The following is an 8299-nucleotide window of genomic DNA, read 5'->3' on the forward strand; positions in this document are numbered from 1 at the left end:
AGGAATCTGCCAAATCTCCATCTCTTAGCTATGTTTTCCTATGTACTGTCTTCACTATCAGGAAGGCTTTCCTCAGATGGTAATCAATATGGCTTCTGCAGCTCCAGTCTTACAATCTTCCAGCTTAGTCCCTGATGGAAAGAGAGGATCTCTTTCTAAAGACATCCAGCAAAAGGAGGACCCTCCTTAGTTCACAGATCCAACCCTGAGCCAATCACTGTGACTAATGATATGCAGTGTTCTGATCAGCCAGACCTGGGTCCTGTGCCCATCTTGGAGACCAAAGGTAGAGTCAGTCCTACCCAAGTCCCATTGACTGAGGCAGAGAGAGGTGTTTCCCCAACAAAGAAGACAGGTTTGGTTACAGAAATACCAGATGCTGGGCAGTCAAAAGCATCAGATGGCCACAACTTACAGCTACCTACATACAAATGACAAATAGGGACTTCTGATACAATAATTATTATCTAGTGATGCAGTTTATGCACTGTATTTAAGTAAGTGTGCTCCCTGGTATATGGTTCACCAACCACTTTAATTCAAAAGCCCTCTTTTTCACAGTTTCTGCACGCAGTACTTGGTGCCTGCCACTGGGAAGCAAAGATGGGTGAATGGCATTCTTTCCAACCAGAAAGAGCTTGATCTAGCATCAGGAACTATAACAATAGTGACAACAGTGAATACAGACTGTGGTAGGCATGGTTCTGAGTGCTTCACATATGTTAGGACATTGAACACCCTATAGGTAGACATCACTCTTCCCATCTTACAGATCATAAAGCTGAGAAACAGAGGTTAAGGGACTTGCCTCAGTGCACTTAGGATATGAACTTGGCTCCAGCACTTGAGCTCTTAGCCCACCCTGCTAAGCTGCCCTTGAGCTGAGCCTGTACCTAGAACATGGGCAGGTGGTTACCTGCCAACAGTGAGGCAGAGCCCCGTGCCCAGTACAGCACCTGGTATTCAGAAGTGACAAAATGAGGATATCCAAGGTGTTATGGAGCCCTTGTGTGGAGAGTTTGGAAGCAGCAACAGTGAATGGAGAAGAGGAGAGGACAGGCTCCCTCTCCCGGGAAAGCGAGCTGACCCAGTAACCGAGGATGGTAGGATGGTAGGAGAGCTAGCTTGCTTGCTTGCTTCCTTCCTTCCTTCTTCCTCCCTCCCTTCCCCTCCCTTCCTTCCTTCCTCCCCCCTCCCCCCTCCCTCCCTCCCTCCCTCCCTCCCTCCCTCCCTCCCTCCTTCCTTCCTTCCTTCCTTCCTTCCTTCCTTCCTTCCTTCCTTCCTTCCTTCCTTCCTTCCTTCCTTCCTTCCTTCTTCCTGCCTGCCTGCCTGCCTGCTGAGTACCTTCTGTTGGCTCTATGTGGAGTATACAGGATGATGCCTCTCTGTGACTGGGGAGAAGGCAGGTCTGGCTGTACATTCCCAGGTTACAGATAAAGAACCTTTTGTTTGCTTGATTTTTATATCGGGAGAATACTTAAACAAATAGTGAAACCGGGTCAGAGCTCCCTACTCAGCCTCGCATATTCTTTCTGAGCAGGGCTATCACACTGGCTGCCAGACTGGGCAACACATGAGATCATCTTTTTAAAAATACATTAAATACATTTTCCCCTAGCTTGGCCCAATCTCTGTGATGTGGTAGTGTTATGGAAAATACTGAAAAAAAGCCTGGACTGGATCACCGACGGAAAAATCAAGCGGCACTCGGAGGTCTTGGAGTGTTGAGGCTTTATTTCACACCGGCGGGCTCAGAGGGGAGTAATCTCCCAAAAAGTCTGAGCCCCGAACAAAGGCAAAGGGAGCAACATATATCTTCCTGCTTCCTTATCTGTAACATTCCTATATGCACAGCAGGCAAGGGGAAGGGAGTTGAGGGAGTGAACCTTGGGAACCTGCGCTAGGCAGAGTGGAAAACCAAGGGCGTGTTTTTTTTGTTTGGGTCGAGGATGGGGGGAAAGGTGGAGGGGAGCCACCTTGTAAATTACTGTCCTTGTAGTGTTGTTTGTGTTGAGGAGGGGGGGCGAGACAGAGTGGAGTCACCAGCTAGGTTGCTGTCCTTGTAAATCTTCCCTATCAGTAGCAGAACAATGTCCTCCCACCTCCCACAAAAGACATACACATCCTAATCCCTGGAACCTGTGAATTTGTTAGGTGCATGCCATCTCAGTTTGGGCTGTTAGAACAAAATGAGACAGGGACCATGGGATTAGGCAGAGTAGGGTGAGGGCCTCCAGAGTAAAAGTAGAGCAAGATAATTACAGTCAGAACAATGTAACAATATGCAAAGAAGTCCCTGTCAAAACTCTGTGTTAAGCATTATGCAGTCAGAGTTACACTAATTCTCTAGGGTAAAGTTTTGTATACATGACTAGGAATATAGACATTCTTCAGTAAAATCACTTAAAGCTCAAAAGGCCAGGAGCAACTTGGTCTGGAATGTTTGAGTGTTCTGCAGATAAAGAAGGGTATCTCAGCACAAACCATCACTTTATTTATCAATTACATCATGACAATGTAAAATTTACCTTATCCTGCTAAAAGGCCCAGTTTATTTTAATTGTAACTATGTGCTATTTTTCCCTTCTCTAATCATAATCTGCAACCTAGGCAAAAGACTACTTTGGTAAGCAATCTCAACTATAAACAACCCAAGCAGACAACAGCCCAGCTGACCTTGAGGGCAGGGCAGGTGGTCTTACAAGTCTGCCCTCCTAACCCTTTACCCTCATTCCTGAAAATCCTCAACCTCACATAAAACCCCTAGACAATGAGTCAACCCCAGACTCTTGTCCCTTTCAGGTATGAGTCCGGAGCTCTGTTCTCTCACTTTATCTCTAAATAAAAGCCTGTACCTTGCTCTCCTACCTTGGGTGTTTGTGAAGCTCATTCTTCGGCTTCATGAACAAGAACCCCAGCATCAAAAGTACCATAAACTGGGTGGCTTAACCAACAGAAATCCATTTCTCACAGTTCTGGGGGATGGAAAATCCAATATCAAGGCACCAGCAGATTTGGTGTTTGATAGAGAGCCCACTTGCTGATTCATAGATGCCATCTTCTCATTGCATCCTCACATGGCAGAAAGATGGTGAGAGCTCTCTGGGGCCCCTTTTATAAGGGCACAAACATCATGAGGGCTCTATCGTTGTGACCTAATCACCTCCCAAGGGTCCCACCTCCTAATACCATCACACTGGGGGTTAGGATTTAACATAGGAATTTTGACAGGCCTCAAACATTCAGTCCATTTCTCATGCCAAAGGGGAAATCAGGTAGCAAATGGAATTAAGGTTGCTAATCAGCCAGCTTTAAAATAGGGAGATAATCCTGGTTTATCTGGCCGGGTAACTAATCACAGGGACACAATGTTCTCAAAAGTACAAGAGGAAGGCAGAAGAGGGAATCAGAGAGGTGGCAGCATGAAAAGGACTCAACCCAATGTTACTGGCTTTGAAGATGGACAAAGTAGCCCTGAACCAAGGGAAGCAGGCAGCTTCTAGACGTTGCAAAAGGAAAGGAAACAGATTCTGCCCTGGAGCCTCTAGGAACAAATGCACTTTGATCTTAGCTCATTTAGACTCTTGTCAGTCTTCTGATCTACAAGATAATACACTTGTGTTGTTTAAACCATTAAGTTTATTTTAATTGCTCTCTGACTGCAACAGAAAACCAATACAAATGCTACATTATGTAAAATATCAAAGTACAGAATAATGCAGGGAGTGTGCTACCACTTGTGTGGAAAAACAAAAGGATATGTACCTTTGTGTGTCTGTTCATCCACATGTGCACCAGTAGTTCTCAACCATGGCTGTACATTAGAGGGATCTGGAAAGCTTAAAAAACAAATCCCAACATGCAGGCTGCAGATCCTTAAATCAGAACCTCTGTGGGGTGGGGAGTGGAGGAGATGAGAGGAACCAGACATCAGTGCCTTTTGCAGCTTCCCAGGTGCAGCCAGGTGGAAACCATTGAGGCAGACTGTCTCTGAAAGGCGAAGCAAGGGGAACATGGTGACCGCAAGACCAAGGAGGGAAAGGAGGAATTTGCTTTATTTTTTTTTAACTTTTGCACTTCACTTTATACCTTAAAAAAGCCTTTTAATGTGGCAAATTTCAGAATATAGAAGGAATAGTATAATGAACCCCCAATGTATCCATCACCTAACCTCAACAATTACTAACATTTCTGTACCCTTTTAATTTTGTAGCATGTGCATATGTTATATACTAAGATAAATAAAATTATGAAAATAAAATACACATGCCCAAGCTGTACTACAGAATTAAGGAGACAAAACCTTAGGGACAGGTCCCAGGGACCTGCATTTTAACAAGCTACTGGGGGGCCCTCCAGGTTGGGGGCAGCACTGGGTTCTCTCTGCGTGTGACTGGCCCTTGCTGGCTGCACTTTTTTTCTCACCTCCTAGCACTCTTATTGGTAGTGCATCGAGGACCCACTGGTTGTGAATGTTTTGAAGGCCTCCTTGAACTATTTCCATTCTTAGCTCATGTGACCTCTCTCTTAATAAATTCCAGAAGGTTCACTATTGCTGCTTAAGAAGGCTTGGGAGTCCTCCACAGCCTTCTACAGGTTTTCTTTACTCTTCAGGACGCTTTCTCGAGCCTCTGTGGCTTATAAAACAGCACAATGAAAGTGGCTTTCACAGACAAAAGGGAGACCCTGATCCTGGTCCTATGCCTTCTCTCTCAAGAGGGCTTTTAACACAACCCAAGAAAGAGGAAAGGGAGAGGAATGTCAGCACAGTTCAGACTGCAGCTCTTCTTCAAGTTTCATAGATACCAGCTTGGGAGACAAACACACAGGGTTCTAGGTGAGACCCATGGAAATTGCCAGGCTCCTCAAGCCTTATCTCTCACAGAAGCAGCCCGGGTAAGGAGCTCAGCTTTTGGGAGGTAAAATAAAACAGCAAGAGAGCCAAACTCAAACACTCTTGGGGGTCAAAGTAAGGGTGGGATGACTTGCTTTTCTGTATTCTGGAGGAGACTGAGTCTTGAGAGATGGGTAGTTCAAAAGGTGGGTGCATTAGGAGAGGGAACAGCAGTCCTCAGGGGCAAAACAGCGTAATAGCACAGAGGTGGACACGTACAAAATCTGGAAGGAAGAGTACAGCAGTGGTACTGGAAACCACAGACTGTTTGTGCCTGCAAAGGTCTTTGTATTTTCAAAGTTCATCCACTCCCTACCTCACCCGATCCTCAATACAACCCCTGTGACATATGGAGCCATTGTCATTGAACTTGTTTCACAGAAAACAAAAACTACCACCATCTAGGATTTGGAGTGGTTAGGTCACCCAGGCAAAGCTGTGAGACAAGTACGTGGCTGAGCTGGAATTCTGACCTGAGGTTTCTGTCTCCTAGCATTCTTTTGGGGCCCTGGGTAATGCTGTGGTGTGAGGTTAAACTTAGACAACAGGGAGCCACAATTCTAAGGATTTTAGAGGAGGCATGATAATCACAGGTGTGCTGGGCCTCAGGCATGTGCACTGGCTGGTAGAGGAATGTGAGCACCCCCACACAGCTACATGGCTCTGAGCAGGAAGCAGGGGTGATTTACAGGGAACGCTGACAGGGTGGAAAGGGATAATGGCGGAGGGCCTGTGGGGAAGAATGGTGCTCATTCATTCACTCAGTAACTTTTCAGAAAGCACCTCCTTTGTACCAAGTGTTGTGCTAGGCATTGGGGCTGCAATGCTGAACATGGCAACAGGGTCCCTGCCCTCACAGGGCTGGCATTTCAGGGAATAACAGATAATAAAGAGCAAATGAACACGTGAAAGAACTTCAAATTGTGATTAAGCATATGATCTTCAGGAACCTATGAGGACATTGCCCAGCTTCATGGGTCTCAAGGGTGGTTTCTCCTGTATGCCTTGAAATTCCTGAGTGTAATGCACTCTGTGTTCAGGGTCCTGGGTCATTCATGGGAGGGAGGCATCCTTCCTCCGGCTTGGAGTGATCTGGGAGCAGCTTCACGGAAGGGGAAGCATTGAGGTTGGACGTGGACATGCATTCGTTCAACAAATACCTAACAAGCACTTATTGAGTGTGCTAGGTATTAGGGCTAATCTGTGAGTAAATCCATGTACCACCACAGACCTACTGAATGGATTGATGATAAGCAAGATAGACAAGTAAAATAGTATTTCAGAAAAACGCTCTGGAGAAAAATTTAATGGGGAAGGGGATACAGACCATTGGGATGGATATTGTTGTAGCCTTAGTGTGGCTAGAGGAGACTGCATCACACATTTGAGTACAGACTTGAAGGAAGTGAGAGTGAGCCATGTAAAATATGTGGGATGGGTATTCCAGGTAGAGGAACCTACAGTGCAAAGGTCCTTAGGCAGGAGCTTTCCTGGGTGTTTTCAGATGAGCAACCAGGCCAGTGTGATTGGAGCAGAGACAGCAAAGGGTGGAATTGTAGAAAGTGGGGTCAGAGATGAGTGGGAGGAGGTGTTGGACAGATGGGGCATTGCAGGGAATTGCAGGCCACTTTAGGTTTTACTCTGAGAAGGGAAACCACTGCCTTGAAGGTCAGTTGCTCAAGGCAGGGGTCTGTGGTGGCTTTTCTCTGCATCCCCCTCAGCATCTAGCACAGGGCTTCACTTAGAAAATGTCAAGTTGCTGTTTTTAAAGAAAGGTCTGTCAACAGAGGGCATGTGCATAGCCTGCGGGGAACAGTTGGTAGGAGACCACTTTGGTCTCTCTTATGCAGAGAATACTCAGGTGGGGATAAGGTGGGGAATGTAGGGGCAGGTGTACAAATGTGGACAGGAAACAGGGGGATCACTGGGTCTTTGGAGCAGGGGATGGCCTAAGGTGACTGACTGGCAGGAGGGCTGGAGAAGAGACAGAGGCTGGAGGCTAGTGCGGCTGGGACAGGCAGTGGTTTTTGGGTAGACAGAGGCAAGAAATAGGCAAGAAGTCTCAGTGGGGAAGCTGGCCAGCACTTGGACAAGGGTGAGAGAGCAGTTAGACTGTTGGCTGTTTGCCTGGACCAGGGGGCCGGCGAGCAGAATTGGATAAGTCTAGAGAGCTATAACTGCCTTGTGTTTTATTTTCCTGCTGCTTTCGTTATTCTCACCTGAAGGGTGGGCAGCATGTCTTACTCAGCCTTGCGTCACCCAGCTTCCACTGCCGGAAGGGCACAAGGCAGGTGCTCAGGCAGTGCTTGTGTTATTTTGAATCAGCTGGATATGAGACATAGATGTGCCATCTTTAGTACTAGAATCATCCTTTCCCTCCACATGCTGGTTCAGCTCTTCCATTCCTTAGGCAAGATGCTATTCCTGGGCCTCATGAGCAAGAGGACCTATGCTTATCAAGCCATGGTGCTGATCATGAAAGGCTGAATAGTCAGAGACTGTGTCAAGTTCAGGGTTAGCCAGGCATTTCTTTGGTGCACAAAGAAGGAAGTTGCTCTGGAGTGAGAGATGTAGTTGGTGCCAACAAATGCAAACTGGCACCTGCTTCCTTCATGTCTCCTGAAGCAGCTGCTATAGGACCCTCCCTGTATACTGCAGGCATCAATACATGCCTATAGGGTGGGGGGATGAAGAGCAAGGGAACTACACTGAAGATTCGACATTCACCCAAACATTTCTTGGGAGTCTACACTGTCTGTGGACATGGGCCTTTGGAACAATTTCATCTACTCTATTTTCAGAAGTCAGCTTCAAGGTCATTTCCCCCCCAGAAGCCCCTGGACACCCTTCATCTGATTCAGAGTTGTCCTAGCACTCTGTACTTCCCTTAAGACTAGCATTTATAAAATGGCATTTAAAATGCCCGTTTTCTGGTCTGCATGTTTTCCTCAACTTGGAAGCCCTCTGAAAGCAGAAATAGATTTTTGTCCTCATCACTTAGCACAGAGCCTTGTACAACACAGGGTTCACTTAATTAACAATTGTTGAATTAACTAAGACAGTGGTATAGTGCTAAATATGAACGGAGTGGAATCCCAGGATTTCAGGAGGTTTCTCTGGGTTTGAACTTACGTTGGAAGAGAAAGTGGTCAGTTCATCCCATGAAGATGAGAGATTTCCAGGTAGTGAACAGGTGTGTTAAAGATGGGAAGGCACGCTGAAGAAAGGTGTTAAGTTCTCTGTGGTTGGAGCACATCAATGTATCTGGGGATCTAGGGCAACAGTGTAACTTAAGTCAAGTCCGTAAACTGTAGGTAATGGCAACCCTGGCCACAGGGCAAAGGTGCTGACATCCATAACCCCTGGGGAAGAGCCAGTGGCCCCACTGACTAAGCCTCGCACCTT

The 8299-nt window shown here is 46.5% G+C and overlaps 1 long non-coding RNA gene across 1 annotated transcript; it reads right to left on the reverse strand.

The window, feature by feature from the left end:
* Positions 1–3616: 3616 nt before the first annotated feature.
* LOC140844058 (uncharacterized) lies at positions 3617–8280 on the reverse strand. The gene is made up of 2 exons (XR_012122205.1): positions 8027–8280; positions 3617–3990 (listed from the first exon to the last, which is right to left on the reverse strand). It is a non-coding gene; the product is annotated as an uncharacterized lncRNA (long non-coding RNA).
* Positions 8281–8299: the final 19 nt, after the last annotated feature.

This window comes from Manis javanica, chromosome 10 (assembly GCF_040802235.1).
Source record: "Manis javanica isolate MJ-LG chromosome 10, MJ_LKY, whole genome shotgun sequence".
Taxonomy (NCBI): domain Eukaryota; kingdom Metazoa; phylum Chordata; class Mammalia; order Pholidota; family Manidae; genus Manis; species Manis javanica.